The sequence below is a fragment of the Equus przewalskii genome, chromosome 14 (genome assembly GCF_037783145.1).
Source record: "Equus przewalskii isolate Varuska chromosome 14, EquPr2, whole genome shotgun sequence".
Lineage (NCBI taxonomy): Eukaryota > Metazoa > Chordata > Mammalia > Perissodactyla > Equidae > Equus > Equus przewalskii.
In genome coordinates this window covers 30,228,318-30,240,845 of record NC_091844.1, presented here as the reverse complement: position 1 = coordinate 30,240,845, position 12,528 = coordinate 30,228,318, and positions in this window count along the sequence as shown.

Here is a 12,528-nt window from a genome sequence, read left to right as displayed (position 1 = left end):
AGAGAAAGGGCGGTCGATTTGTCAAAAGTTTGCCCCTTAAATTGGTAGGTGAAAAACAAAAAAAGAAAAAATCCTGAATCCAAAGATTCCAACGAACCCAGAAACTTTGGGGGCGACGGGGAAGGCTCCCCGGCCGGCCGAGGCGAGTGCAGAGGCCCGAGCCCGGCGTCCCCGGGCTGCCCCGGGAGGGCGGCGCGCCCGAGCCCCGAGCCGCCGCTGCACCCCCGAGGCGGCGCGGCGGGCGAGGCGGCGCGGCGGGCGCGGCGGCGGGCGCGCGGGTGCGGAGCCGGCGGAGCGCGGCCGGGACGGGACGCGGCCGGCGACAGAGCCCCGGGCGGGCGCTGGGGCGGCGGCGGCGGCGGCTGCGGCGGCGGGCGGGAGGGGTGAGGCGGGGTGGAGTTGGGGGAGGAGGTGAAAACCCGAGCTGGGCTATTGTATCAATTAAGAAAAGGCAGTCCGTCCCGGGACGCAGTCTCTCGGCTCTGGAGTTGCTGCTGGGGGAAGAAAAGGGGGAAAAAGAAAGGAAGGCAAAAGGGATGGAAGAGGGGGGAAAGAAGGAGGCAGGATTTCAGGGCTGGTGGTATTAAAAGCTTCTCTCAATGTGAATTTGTTGGAAAGCGAGGCGATGCGTGTGTTTATATAGAGGCGGGAGGCTGCGCCGTGGGCGCTCCGCCAGGCCCCCCACCCCCCGCCCCCCCGCGCATACAAAGCCGGAGGCGTGGTGAGGGGCCGGCGGCCGGAGCGTGTGAGCGCCCGCCGGCCTCCCGCCCCGCCCCGGCCGCCCGCCGCCCGCCGCCCGCGCGGGACCCACTTGTAGCCGCCGCAGGATCAAACTCAGTTCACCTCTCGCCTCCTCTTCCTTCTCGCCGGCGTCTCGCTGAGCCCGGCACCTACAGACGGACGAGATGAGACACACACACACACACACACACACGCACGCACACACATACGGTGCGCTCTCGCACGGTGCCCGCTTGGCTGCTAGGCTACTTCCCTCCCTCTTTTCCTCCCTCCCGGGTCCCGGCCCCCTCCTCCCGCCCCAGGCAGTCCCGCGTGGGCCGTCGCCCCAGCGGCTGAGGTCTTGGCCGGACTGCCCTTCTATTGAGGGGTGCCAAAAGCCCCTGAACCTGTGCTTAGGGTCCTGAGCTCTTATCCCGCGGAATCTCGCCGGCTCCTGTCTCCTGGGACCCCTCAACCCTCCCATTTGCCACTCCCAATTCCCCGTGGCTGGGATCCCCCATCCCCGATCCGTACATCCCTAAACCTTGGATGCAAGGTCTCTCCTCCTCTCCAAATGTCTCTTACCCCACAAGACCCCGATGTTCCCCTCTCCCCTTCCGCGTCCCCGACCAATGACCCTGCAGCCCCTCCTCTCGGACACCTCGAGACCCCCTAACTTTGTAGTCCCCTACTCCCCCTGCAGCGTCCGAGGAACCCCGATGCTGGTCCCGGTGAGTGTCCCGCGCCGAGGACAAACGCGGCGGCCCTGGCACCCGGAGGCGGGAGGAGTCGGGTACAAACGTTCATTGATACAAATGAGTAAATAAACATGCCCGGTGAGCGCGGCCACCTTCTCCCAGCCGGCCGCAGAGGGCCGGCGCGCGTGCCTGTGCGAGGTGTGCGTGTGGCCCGGGGCCGCACCTGTGTGTGCGCGCGTGTGTGTCCCTGGGTCGGCCCGACGTCTGTGGAGCTGTGTGATGTGTCTGCGGGTTTGTGTGTTCTCTCTGGAGCTGTATGTGTGTCTGTGCATGGTGCATCCGTCTGTCATCTGGCCTTTCCTCCTGCGTGTCTGTGATACATGGAGCTGTGCATGCCAACCCCGACATCGTCTCGCCAGTGCCTGGCTCTCCCTCTCCCGTGCGTCCTGTTCCCCCAGCCCCCTGTCTCTGTCGTTCACTCTCGCACTCCCGGAGCAGAAGACTTGACATCCCACCTTCAGTTTAGGATAGTGCGCGTGTAAACGAAACTAGACTCCCCTTTTAACACCTCCCCTGCACCCAATGTGAGTTCTATTTTAGAGTTCACTAGAAGAAAATGTGTGTGAGCGTCTAAGGTGCGAGCATATGTGCTGTCCCTCCCTGTGTGAGCGCTTCCGAGGTTGCTGTGGCGGGCGGAGATTTAAAAGCTGGTCTCTTGCTACTAGCGCTGGGTCATCCCTATTCTCACTCTCTGCCCTGGAACCCCACCTAGTGGACAGTTGTAGTACTACGGATTCAGGGGGAAGCAATTCCGACTCCCCCGTCCCTCAATCTCCCTTCACAGAGCGGGATCAGCCCCTCTTGTAGGTTCCCCAAGGGCTCTACTCCAGCCCCAGGGCCCTCAGATTTCCCCTCCAGGCGGCTTGGGGCCCAGACATTCACAAAGTCCCTGTCAGGACCACTATGACCCCAGAAATAGACAGCTGGAGCACATCCTCGCAACAAGGACATTTCACGGGACAATCAACTCTGGACTGGGTACCCAGGAGTGGTGAGGCCAGCGCCACTTAGCTCTCCATCTGGGGTGAAGCTGAACGAGAATGGGGCTGGGGGAGACTGTCGAGGCTCTGCTGTTTTGAAGAGCCCAAAGAATCTAGCCTGACCCCCAGACACAGCATGGGTCCCAGGGTGGTGAAAAGGGCAAGATGACCCCGGGGAACCGACCCGTGGAGACATCCATCTCTGAAAGGATGGCCACACAGCCTTATAGAGATGCAAATAGATGCACAGGCAGATACTGAGCACACATACATGCACAGGCAGGCACACACACCTAGAGAATCATTGTCAACAAATTCACACAACACCCGCCTCCCAGTCACCAACCTCCAGAGTCCCCAGGAGGAGTCTGCCCTGCGGGATCACAGCCCCAGAACTCTGGGAACTCATTAACTTCCCCTCCCCTGCCCTACTTCCCCAGGACAGATTTTGGGCACTTTCATCCTCTCCTCCTGCCCAGGTGTAGAGTGGGAGTTGGGAGGGGCACGGGGGAGTCATTCTGAGTCCTTATTGCCCAGCCACCAACCGGGGGCTCAGGGATGTCCACAGGGAGAGCATGGCCCCACACAGTAGTTGCTGGGTTTCCTAATTGGAACCATCTCTCTGCTCCAATCCCAAGGAGTTCTTAGGGAAAACGAGAAGGAAAGCCATAGTGTTTATAATATAATTCTCTAAGTCTTGCCTGAGAATCTGGGGCAAGGAGGCACGCCGGGGCTGTGGAGCAGCTCGTTAAGAGGGGCCCTAGACAGAGAAGGGTCAGCAACCATCTTTACCAGTCAGGTTCCATCAGAAGCCATTCCTTCATCCACCTCAGATGGACTTCTGACCCTGGCCCCAGTCGGAGCCCTGACCCAGACCTCAGTCTGACCCATAACCCTGACCTGAGACAGACCCCTGAACCTAATCCCAGACTGACCCTTAATCCTCGTCACAGATTGACCCTACCCCTGACCCCAGACTGGACCCCAGTCCCATCAAGCATCATGCAACCCCACCTTTGGCCAGAGGAGTGTGGCTGGCCCCTTGGGGGGTGGCCCAAAGGTGGGCACAGCTGGCCCCGTGAGGTTCTGGGAGCAGGAGTGGGCCACAGGAGGGAATTCCTCATTCTGGCCTGAGAATGATCGGCCATTCCCCAGTGAGCTTCCTTCTCCCTCCAGATGGCTGCAGCTGAATCACAGAACTCCCAGACACCCCCCACCCACAGCCCTTGTCCATGGGGTCCCAGGGCACACCCCGGGGCTTCCCATTGCCGGCAGTCCTCTAGAGCCTTGGCTCACGGCTTGCCTCCCATGTCCCCGTGGCTCTCCAGGCACCTTGAAATCAGTCAGAACAGACTGAGGGGTCAGTCGTGGGGATGCTGGTTCACGCAGAGTTCTGTCTGGATGAACTTGGGCAGAGGGGCTGGGGGACCATGGGGGGCGGGCTTCAGTACTCTTGGAATATGCAGACAATGGGCAAGGCACAGCCTCTGTGCCCTCTTCCCTGGGGCAGAGAAAACGTCCCTCCACAGGGGCAATTCTACCTCAAGCCCTGCCCTGTCCCTCCCCAAGCCACAAAGCTCCCTCCCCGGGATGTCCCGGACTTTGGATGCCCAAAGGAATAAAGACATTGCACCTTCCAAACCCCTTGCATGTGTGTAGACCTGTGAAGACAACACGTCTCTGCAGCTGCTGTTTCGTTTCATCCCCACACAGCCCTGTGAGATAGCGCTATTTTTACACAGTAGATTTACAGGTTACTTTTTGTACTGATGAGAAAAGTGAAACCCAGAATCCCCCCTCCCCACCCCCATTGTTTTGTCCTACTCCCTGTCCCCCAAGCCAGCACGCTGCCCTGTGAGACTTGAGATCCTGTCCCACATGGCAGCTGCCCCTGCACTTAATGTCTGTGCTTCTGACCGTTAAAGCTGACCACAGAGGGAGCCGTCAATTTTACACCCAACTTTGCATTGTTTTGGCCCTGAAGTTTTTAAAACTCATGCTTATTGACTTTCTTTTCCCTAAATCTACCTCTGCTTCCTCCAACTAGAGCCAAAGGGAAGGGAAAAAAAAAGCCCAGGATAAAGGTGGTGGTGGCTGGTATCCAGAGAGCAGAGACCAGGAGGCAGTGGGCACGGGTAGGGCTGGTATTCGGGGGTCTCCAGCATGTGTGCAGGGTCTCCCTGGCATCCTGTCTGGACCCTGGTCGCCTTGCCTGAGGCATAAAGCTCACACTCTCCCCTCGGTGTGTTCTCTCTGCTCTTAGTCCTGTCCTGTCTCACTGGCACAGAGGAGCAGCTCTCGGGTCCACCTCTTCCTCCCCGGAGCCTCGAGCTGCTCCCCATTTCATTCCAAGCTCTCTCAGGACATGCCTGCCAGTGACAGGGCCCCTCGCCTGAAGAGTTCTAAGCCCTGGGGGAAGCGACATTCTGTTTCCTTCTGAGGAGCTGTGGAGGAGAGGGCCACCCTGGGACGCCAGCTCAGTGCTGTTCCTCCCATCTCCTCCAGAAGTAGAGCAGAAAGTGCTCCTCCAGTGGATTGGCGGGACCCCTTTGGCCCTGACTCCCGGCTTGTGTCCCGAGACTTTCATCCCGAGGCCTGTCTGCTACCTTCTCCGGCTCTCTGCCCTCCCTCCAGCACGGCCACTGCGAGGCCGGCAGTGCCCCTCCAGTGCCTGATCCTCAAGGACAGTTTAGAGGACGCTCCCTGACTGTGCCCTGGCTATTCTGAGGGGGGCGGAAACCCCTGCTGCCCAGGCTGGTGGGAGGGGGGGACTTCCCCCAGCGTGGCTTGGAAACCCCTATAGGGCCATGGATGCTGCATTTCTAGGGCCCCCAGGGGCTAAACTCCTCTACACTCCCCGCCCTGCAGCTCAGGGGCTCTGAGGCTGTTGTTTAGAACGTTTACTGACCCCTTCAAAACCACCACCTGCCAGAGTCCCAGCAGCCCACCCGCCTCTGTGCAGCCGCCATCCTGCTATTTGCGACACTGCTTAGGCAGAGCTGGATTCTGGATTCCGGTTACTTATTTCTTACAGGATCCCTTTCTTTCTTCCTTTTCCCTTAGTGGGACTCACTTCCACCCCATTCCTAGCCCCTCATCGTTGGTTCTTCAGATATTTTTTCAGTTTTGTTTTACAGATAACAACTCCTGTCTAAGTGTCTTCACCTGCCAGTGCCCGCTGCAGGCGCAGCCTGGCTCCTCACCCAGCCACTCAGAGAGAGCCCCTCACCCACCCACTCGCAGCCCTGGGAAGGGGGTGGCCCTCCGGGAAAGAACTTTGCGGCTTTCTCCTTTGCTGAATATGGAACAAACCCACTCCCTACCTCGTCCCAGAAACCCCAGCTTCAGACACTTGCCTCAGAAGGAATCTTTTAAAAGAAATGGAAATACTAATGTCCTCCTCTGTCGAAGCCCCGGTACCTAGTCCTTTTCCTCCCACCCCACACCCAACCCAGAGGAAAGCAACCAAAAGAAGGACTTGCCGATGGAGAGAACGGGTGGGTACGAGGAACGCAGCTGACAGCTGTGTCCGAATCGGAATCGGCACGGCCTGGAAAAGTGTAGGCTGCCCGGTGGCGATGGGACACCGGCAGTGCCCCAAGCTGGTTGTGGCTGGCAGGGACACTGCCGCAGAGATGGCGTTCCCTCAGGCCTGGGGAGCCAAGAGCCCTTTATAGCCTGAAACCTGCCCTGGCACCGCCCACTGGGCGGTTGCAGCCAGGCCTGCAACTAAGAGAGTCGCTAGGAGCTAGGAGGGCATCCGCCCCAGGACCCCAGGGCCAGGCCCCCAGCACGAGAAGCTGGGAGTCGACCTCTTCCCATCCCAGGCAACTCTATGTCCTGGTATGTGCATGAGACCATGTGTGTGTGTATGTGTGTGTGCGTGCGCCTGTGTGTGCCCACGCGCGTGCGCTCGTGCTTAAACATCCATTCAAAGACCTCAGATCTCTTTCCCTCATCCTCTTTCTCTGGCAGTAACAGTTTTTGAAAGGATGGGGAGAGCAGTGTGTTTCTGCTTAGTTTATCAAATTACACTCAGTGACAAAGGACTGAAGTGCATTTTCTTGAAGGCTTGACAATTGGGATCCAGGAAGAGAAAAGAAAGGCAGGACAGAGAACCCAGAGCTTTTGTGGAAGGTTAAACACTGATGGGAAAGGCGGGGACATGGCTGAGTGGCTCAAAGCAAATTTGCCTTCGTGTTGTTTGGTGTTAAAAACTGCTTCCCCCACCCTCAACCTCAGCTGTGAAAATCCCGTGGATACCAGAAATTGCAAGATTGTTGATTTTTAAAAAGGAACACTGTTCATTTTCACATGGGCAGAGTCAGACAAGCTGGAGCACAGCTTCCTCCCTCCAGGGCTCCCGGTCCCAGCCCCCGTGCCAGGGAAGGCTTCTCAGAGAGGTTGCCCGCAGAGGTGGTGCCCTCCATGCCCCCATCTCGGCCTATGCAGCCAGCTTCTCATTAGGAGTCTGGCTGGGACAGTGACAGGGCGGGCTTTTCGCTGACAATCAAACTTCTGTCCTGCATCTGAACTCTGAGGATTGCTAGATGGAGAAGGATGGACTGTCAGGGCAGTTTGGGGCCCGAAGCAGAGTACATGGGGGCATTGGACTCCTTGTCCCAAAGGTTGCTATTCTTTTGGGGCAGACGGGAGGGCACCAACCCATTACCAGCCTCAGATGCAGAAGAACAAGCCTGGGAGGGAAAACATCCCCTTATCCAGAGCTTGGAGACGGAGCCTGAAACAAGTCCACCCCCTACCCTGCCTTCCAGTTTCCAGCTGGCTTTTGTCCAGAAGCCACCAAGCAGGCAGGCACGCTGACTGACCAACAGCCTTGCTCAGAGAGTTGGGCGAGCAGACCTAACCTGAGAAACTGGTTGGCAGAGCTCCCCACTCCAGAGTCCAAATCACTCTCTCTTGCATGAGGCCACGGCTCCTGCTGACGGTCTCGGAAGACGGAGATGGAGAGGCACAGCAGGGAGGCTGTGTGGCTGCCCACCTGAGCATCCCACCTCTCCTCTCACACCTACACCACCGCCATCCCACCACAGCTCCAGGCTAACCCAGGTTCCAGATGCTGCAGCTTTAATTAGTTTTCTCCCCAGACACTGACGTGGTGGCCACAGATAAGAGGAACAATTTTCAGTAAGACGGCCCCTGGTCCGACAGTTCTCATGGCCAAGGCTGTTTCCACGTGCGCCTGTAATCCCTCCAGGACTTGACCTTGTCCCCACTGCCGGGGCTCCCCCATTCCGGAGGTACCAAGAGGTTCTTGGGAGGACGTTAGCCGTCCAACACGTTCTCTCCATCAGCATCCCCACCAAAACTCTATGCTTTTTCTTCACGCCAAGTTTCAACACAAGCCCCCCGGTCTCTCAGCCCCTGCAGTTAGATTACCACCTGAAGTCCCTTCTCTATGGAAAATCTGGAGCGCCTCTGACCCTCTCTTTTCATTTTCCCTCCATTGGTTTCGTTCCTTCCTCTCTGTCCTGCTGTTCCAAGTCCATTCATCCTTCATACTTGCAAACAGGCAGAGTGGCTTAGTGGCTGAGCACAATTAGACCTAGGCCCCAAGTCTGCTCTGCCACTTATCAGCTGGAGCACTGTGCTCTCCTAGCTGAGCCTCAGGGGCTTCTCGAGCCGTGGTGCATGCTGAGAAGGGAGTAAGAGCTGAGGCAGGCAGCCCCAGGAGGAGCCTGGTGATCACTCAGGTGATAATAATAACGCAGCGACAATAGCTAACACTTATTTAGTGCTTCCTACGTGCCTGGCACTTTTTAAAGCATTTCACATGTATTATTTCATTTAATCCTCATAGCAACCTCAGGAGGTAGATACTGCTATCCTGGCTTTACAGAGGAAGAATCGGAGGTACCAGGTGGTGAATCGGAGGTAGCAGGTGGTTCGACAACTTGCCCGAGGGAACCCTGCTGTACTTTGGGGGTTAGATTTACTCTCCTCTGGAATTCAAACCCAGGGCATCTGGATCAGAGTCCGAGCTGTTAGCCAGCATGCTAAGGACTAAACCAAGCTAGTAGCAGTGAGGATGCAGAAAAGTGGACATTTTAGAAGGATTTGGAGTTCCAATCAAAAGGAAGACAGATTTGGCAACTGATCAGGTGTGGCGCGATGAGCGAGAGTGGTTGGGTTTCAGGTTGGGTAATTGGGCACTTGTGTTATTATTGACTGAGCTGGAGAACTCAGGAGAAGGGTGAGGCTTGGGGGACACAGCGATGCGTTTGTTTTTGCCCTGGAATGTTCCAGGTGATTAAGGGATGTTCAGATGGGGCTCTCTGGTGGGCTGTTGGATATAGAAGAGAGATCTGGGCTGGAGAGAGATTTGAACATCATCTGCATTCAGATACTAATGGAAGACATGGGAGGAGAGAAACCTACACAGAAAGAGAAGGGAGCCCAGGATAGAGCTCCAAGGAACACTGACATTTAAGGTACAAGTAGAGGAAAAGGAGTCTGAGAAAGAGGGACCTCTTTTCTTTGCCCCAAACACACATCCTGGTTAACCTTGCTTGAGACTGATTATCCTGTGTTTGCCTCCCTCAGCACTTAGAATCTCAGGGTGATCAGGGAACCCCGCGTAGCAGTTTCACCCCTACTCAATGTAGGGACACACACACACACACACACACATACATACACAGAGCTTCCTGACCTATGGACTCTCATCAGTAGGATTCTTTATCCAGCTGCCTTTGTAGGAGTTCATTTTGACATCTTATAATTGTATATAACACCATCTATTTCACGGAGGCCTTTCACCATTTCAGACAGTGACATAAACACTTTTAGGGGCACCTCCTAAGTGGGTATGGGCCTTGTGTGCCCCCAGACTGAGACTCCGTCCAGGCCGCATGTCTTTCTTTGGGTAGAGCTCCCCCACTGCACTATGTGGTCCATCGCACTGTGGGTTCCCGGAGCACACAGCCTGACTCTGGAGCCTTCCACTCTGTGCTCAGGGCTGAGATGGGAAGGGGATCTCTGTGGGAGCGGGGAGTGAGGACCCAGTGAGGTCAGAAGAAGGACGAAAACCTAATAGACAGGGTGGTCATACACAAACCCCAGGTGGGAATGGGGGATGGAGAAAGCATGGGGAAAGAACCACGCAGCGGATAGAGAGGGTTGGAATCCCTTCCTGTGTGCTCTCCTGACCCACTGTGGGGGAGCCCTGTGCCCGAGGAGCAAGCAGGGGTGCAGAGTTGGCCAAGAGGCATCTGGGCCTGGGGGAAGGCAGGAGAGAAGGGTGGGAGACAGGGGAGGGAAGGGGAGAGGTTGGAGGTGCTTAAGTAAGGTCTCTACATGATAATGCTGGTTATTAAGGCACCAGCTCAGACAGCCTGGGCTAGGGGTGCCCTCTGAGGGGAGACAAGGCACTGGCTGCAGGGACAAGTGGAAACTGTGGGGAAGACACCTGGCACAGCTATCACATGGAGAGCAAACGAGCAGGGGAAATTTCACAGTGCTTCCTCCACTGGGCGGATGCACGCATCTCATCCTCACAGATGCTCTGCTGTACTCACAATGCTCGCAGAGATTCACACGTTATCACCCATACTACGCGTGCCCAGCCCCCTTCCCATTCTCCATGAGCTGCTTCAGGGGCTGAGCTTCATGGCTGTGGGGCCTCTTACCTGGCAGGAGGAAGACCACCCACCATTCTCAGATCTTAGTACCCGGATGAGCAGTGACTGCCTTGGCCTGCAGGGTGAGGAATACCTCACAAGAGCCTGGGTGGAGTGAGGAAGGCCTGCTGGGGATGAGGATGGGGGGAGGGGTGGGGCGGGCTTCTTAGAGAAGTCTCCACTAACATAAAAGGACCCTGCCTGGCCCTCTGCCTGCCCCTCTGCTTGGGCCCTAGATATGGGCTTCCAGCTCTGCCCAGCCCCTGAGCTCCCTCCCAGGACCCAGCTCAGATGGGGTATGGTCAGTTTGGGGAAAACAAGATTAACTATTGTGCAGGGGCAGCCCCAGAGCACCCATCACTGACCCTAAGGGCTCTATGTTATAAGGATTTCTTCCACCCTCCCTCCTACCCCTGTGACTCTGACTGGTCCCTCTCAGCAGCCCCAGGGCAGCACTCGGGTATAAAGCAACTGTGGAGAGAGGGGGCACCCTGTCCACAGTTTGAGGATTGTCTGGAAAGAAGACATTTGAGCCAGAGGCCCCTCCCAGCCTACCACATGACCAGCCAACTCAACTGAGGCCAACTCAGGCCAAGGAGCACAAGTCAGGGAGTTGTTTCTGCCATTCTCCAGCTGTATAGTCTTGGCCAAGTCACTTCACCTCTCTGAGGCTCAATTTTCTTATAAAAATGGGGAGACTAAGTCTTGCCTTACTGGGCAATTGGCAGTCATAAGGATTTAAAATAAAATAATCCATGTAAAACATTTGATGTGGTGGGAGGCTCATAGAAGGACAGATTCAAGGGGAAGCTGAGGAAGCTGAGGCATTGGGGTCTCTCACTTATCCAGGCTCCTTCTGAAGCTCTGGGAGTGGCCTGAGAAATTCGTATTTTGCATTATTTTCTTAAAGCAGGTACCCCAAATCATACAAGCTTCAGGTTTCACAAATCCAGGGACCAAAAGGTGATTTTTTTCCCTCCTCATTCCACCCCATTCTCAATCCTCTCAGTCTCTTCTGTGTACAAAAGGAGAATCGCCCAGTCTGGCCAGGCAGAGCCAAAACGAGCTCCGGACAAGGCCTCACCCCAGATGGAAGGCCTGGGTGAGATCACCATCCTGAGAAGGCTGCCCCAGGATGGTCCCATCCCTGAACTGGGCTTGGTGCCTACTCCTCACCATCCTCCACTCATGGCAGTTAACTCAACCTGGGGAGCCCGTTAAATGAATTCTCCAGATTCTCAGAAGTTGTAGCTGACTCTGGGCACTGTGTCCCAGTCCCGGCAGGGACTTTGCTCCAAAAATTATGAACTCCTAGAAAACCCAGTTCTAGGGCTGTGCTAGGCAACACAGGGGCTCAGGAATGGGCCTTCAGGAAAACAAAAGCAACTTGGCTGGCTTCTCCATTAGCACCCGTTTCCCTAAGGAGCCTTGGAGGGAGTGGGGACACAGGGCTCCCTCCTCAGTGTCTGGGAGATGGATGGGGCTGATTTTTTCCACGATTCCTCCCCATAAATCTGATTTGGCCCCTCATCTGTCTAGGCCAGTCTCCATGGAGGTGTGTGGTAGTGATGAATGGGCTGCCTGACTAATGTGACTGGGGTGGCAGGGACTTGGGGAGGGGCTCTGCTCTGATGGATGGTCCTCATGAGGGCATATTGCATTAGACACCCATAATGCAATCAGCAGGGCCATTATGATACCAATTTGTTGCTCCTCCTCACCAGGGTGGGGCAATGGAGCTGGAAGATTAAAGAGTATGTCAAGACTTTGGAGACAGCTGGGGGTGTTTCAGGAGGGGGCAAGATTTGCCTGTTGTGGGCTATTACTAAGGCAAATAATAGGGAGCCGAAGAAAGTGCAAGCTGGAAAAGGGAAGTGAGGGACTGAGGCCCAGAGAAGAAGGTGTGACCAGTCCAAAGTCCCTTCTAGAAGCAGAGGGAAGGGCTGGAATTAGCACTTGAGTCTCCCGCTTTCTGTACCAGGCTGACCAAGGATGGAGGAGGGGGTGGAATTAGGAGAGAGAGATTCTCTCTGGCCTCCATGTTGCTGGAAGCCTTCACGCTCCTCAAGAGATCTACTGAAGTGAGTGAAGCCAATGACTCCTTCCACTGAAGAAGGAAGTGGTCCATTGCAGGGTCCCACACTGGCCCTCGATGGCGCTCACTCGAGACCACTCACAGTTTTGCTGCCTCACCTACCCAAATCAGTTCTGATCTGTGTCTTTCTCCTGTAATTTTAAAGGAGTCCCCTAAGCACTACACTGCCTCCTGTCTTTCCTTATCCTCTAGGTCACCAGAAGGGATCTTTAAGACAAAATGTTCTTTCCTGCTTAAAAGGTGTCGGTAGCTCCCTGTCGCCCTCAGGATTGGGGTCCAGGTCTCTCTCCGAACCTCAGCTCGGGGGTCCCCCCGACTCACCCAGCCTCTTCTGT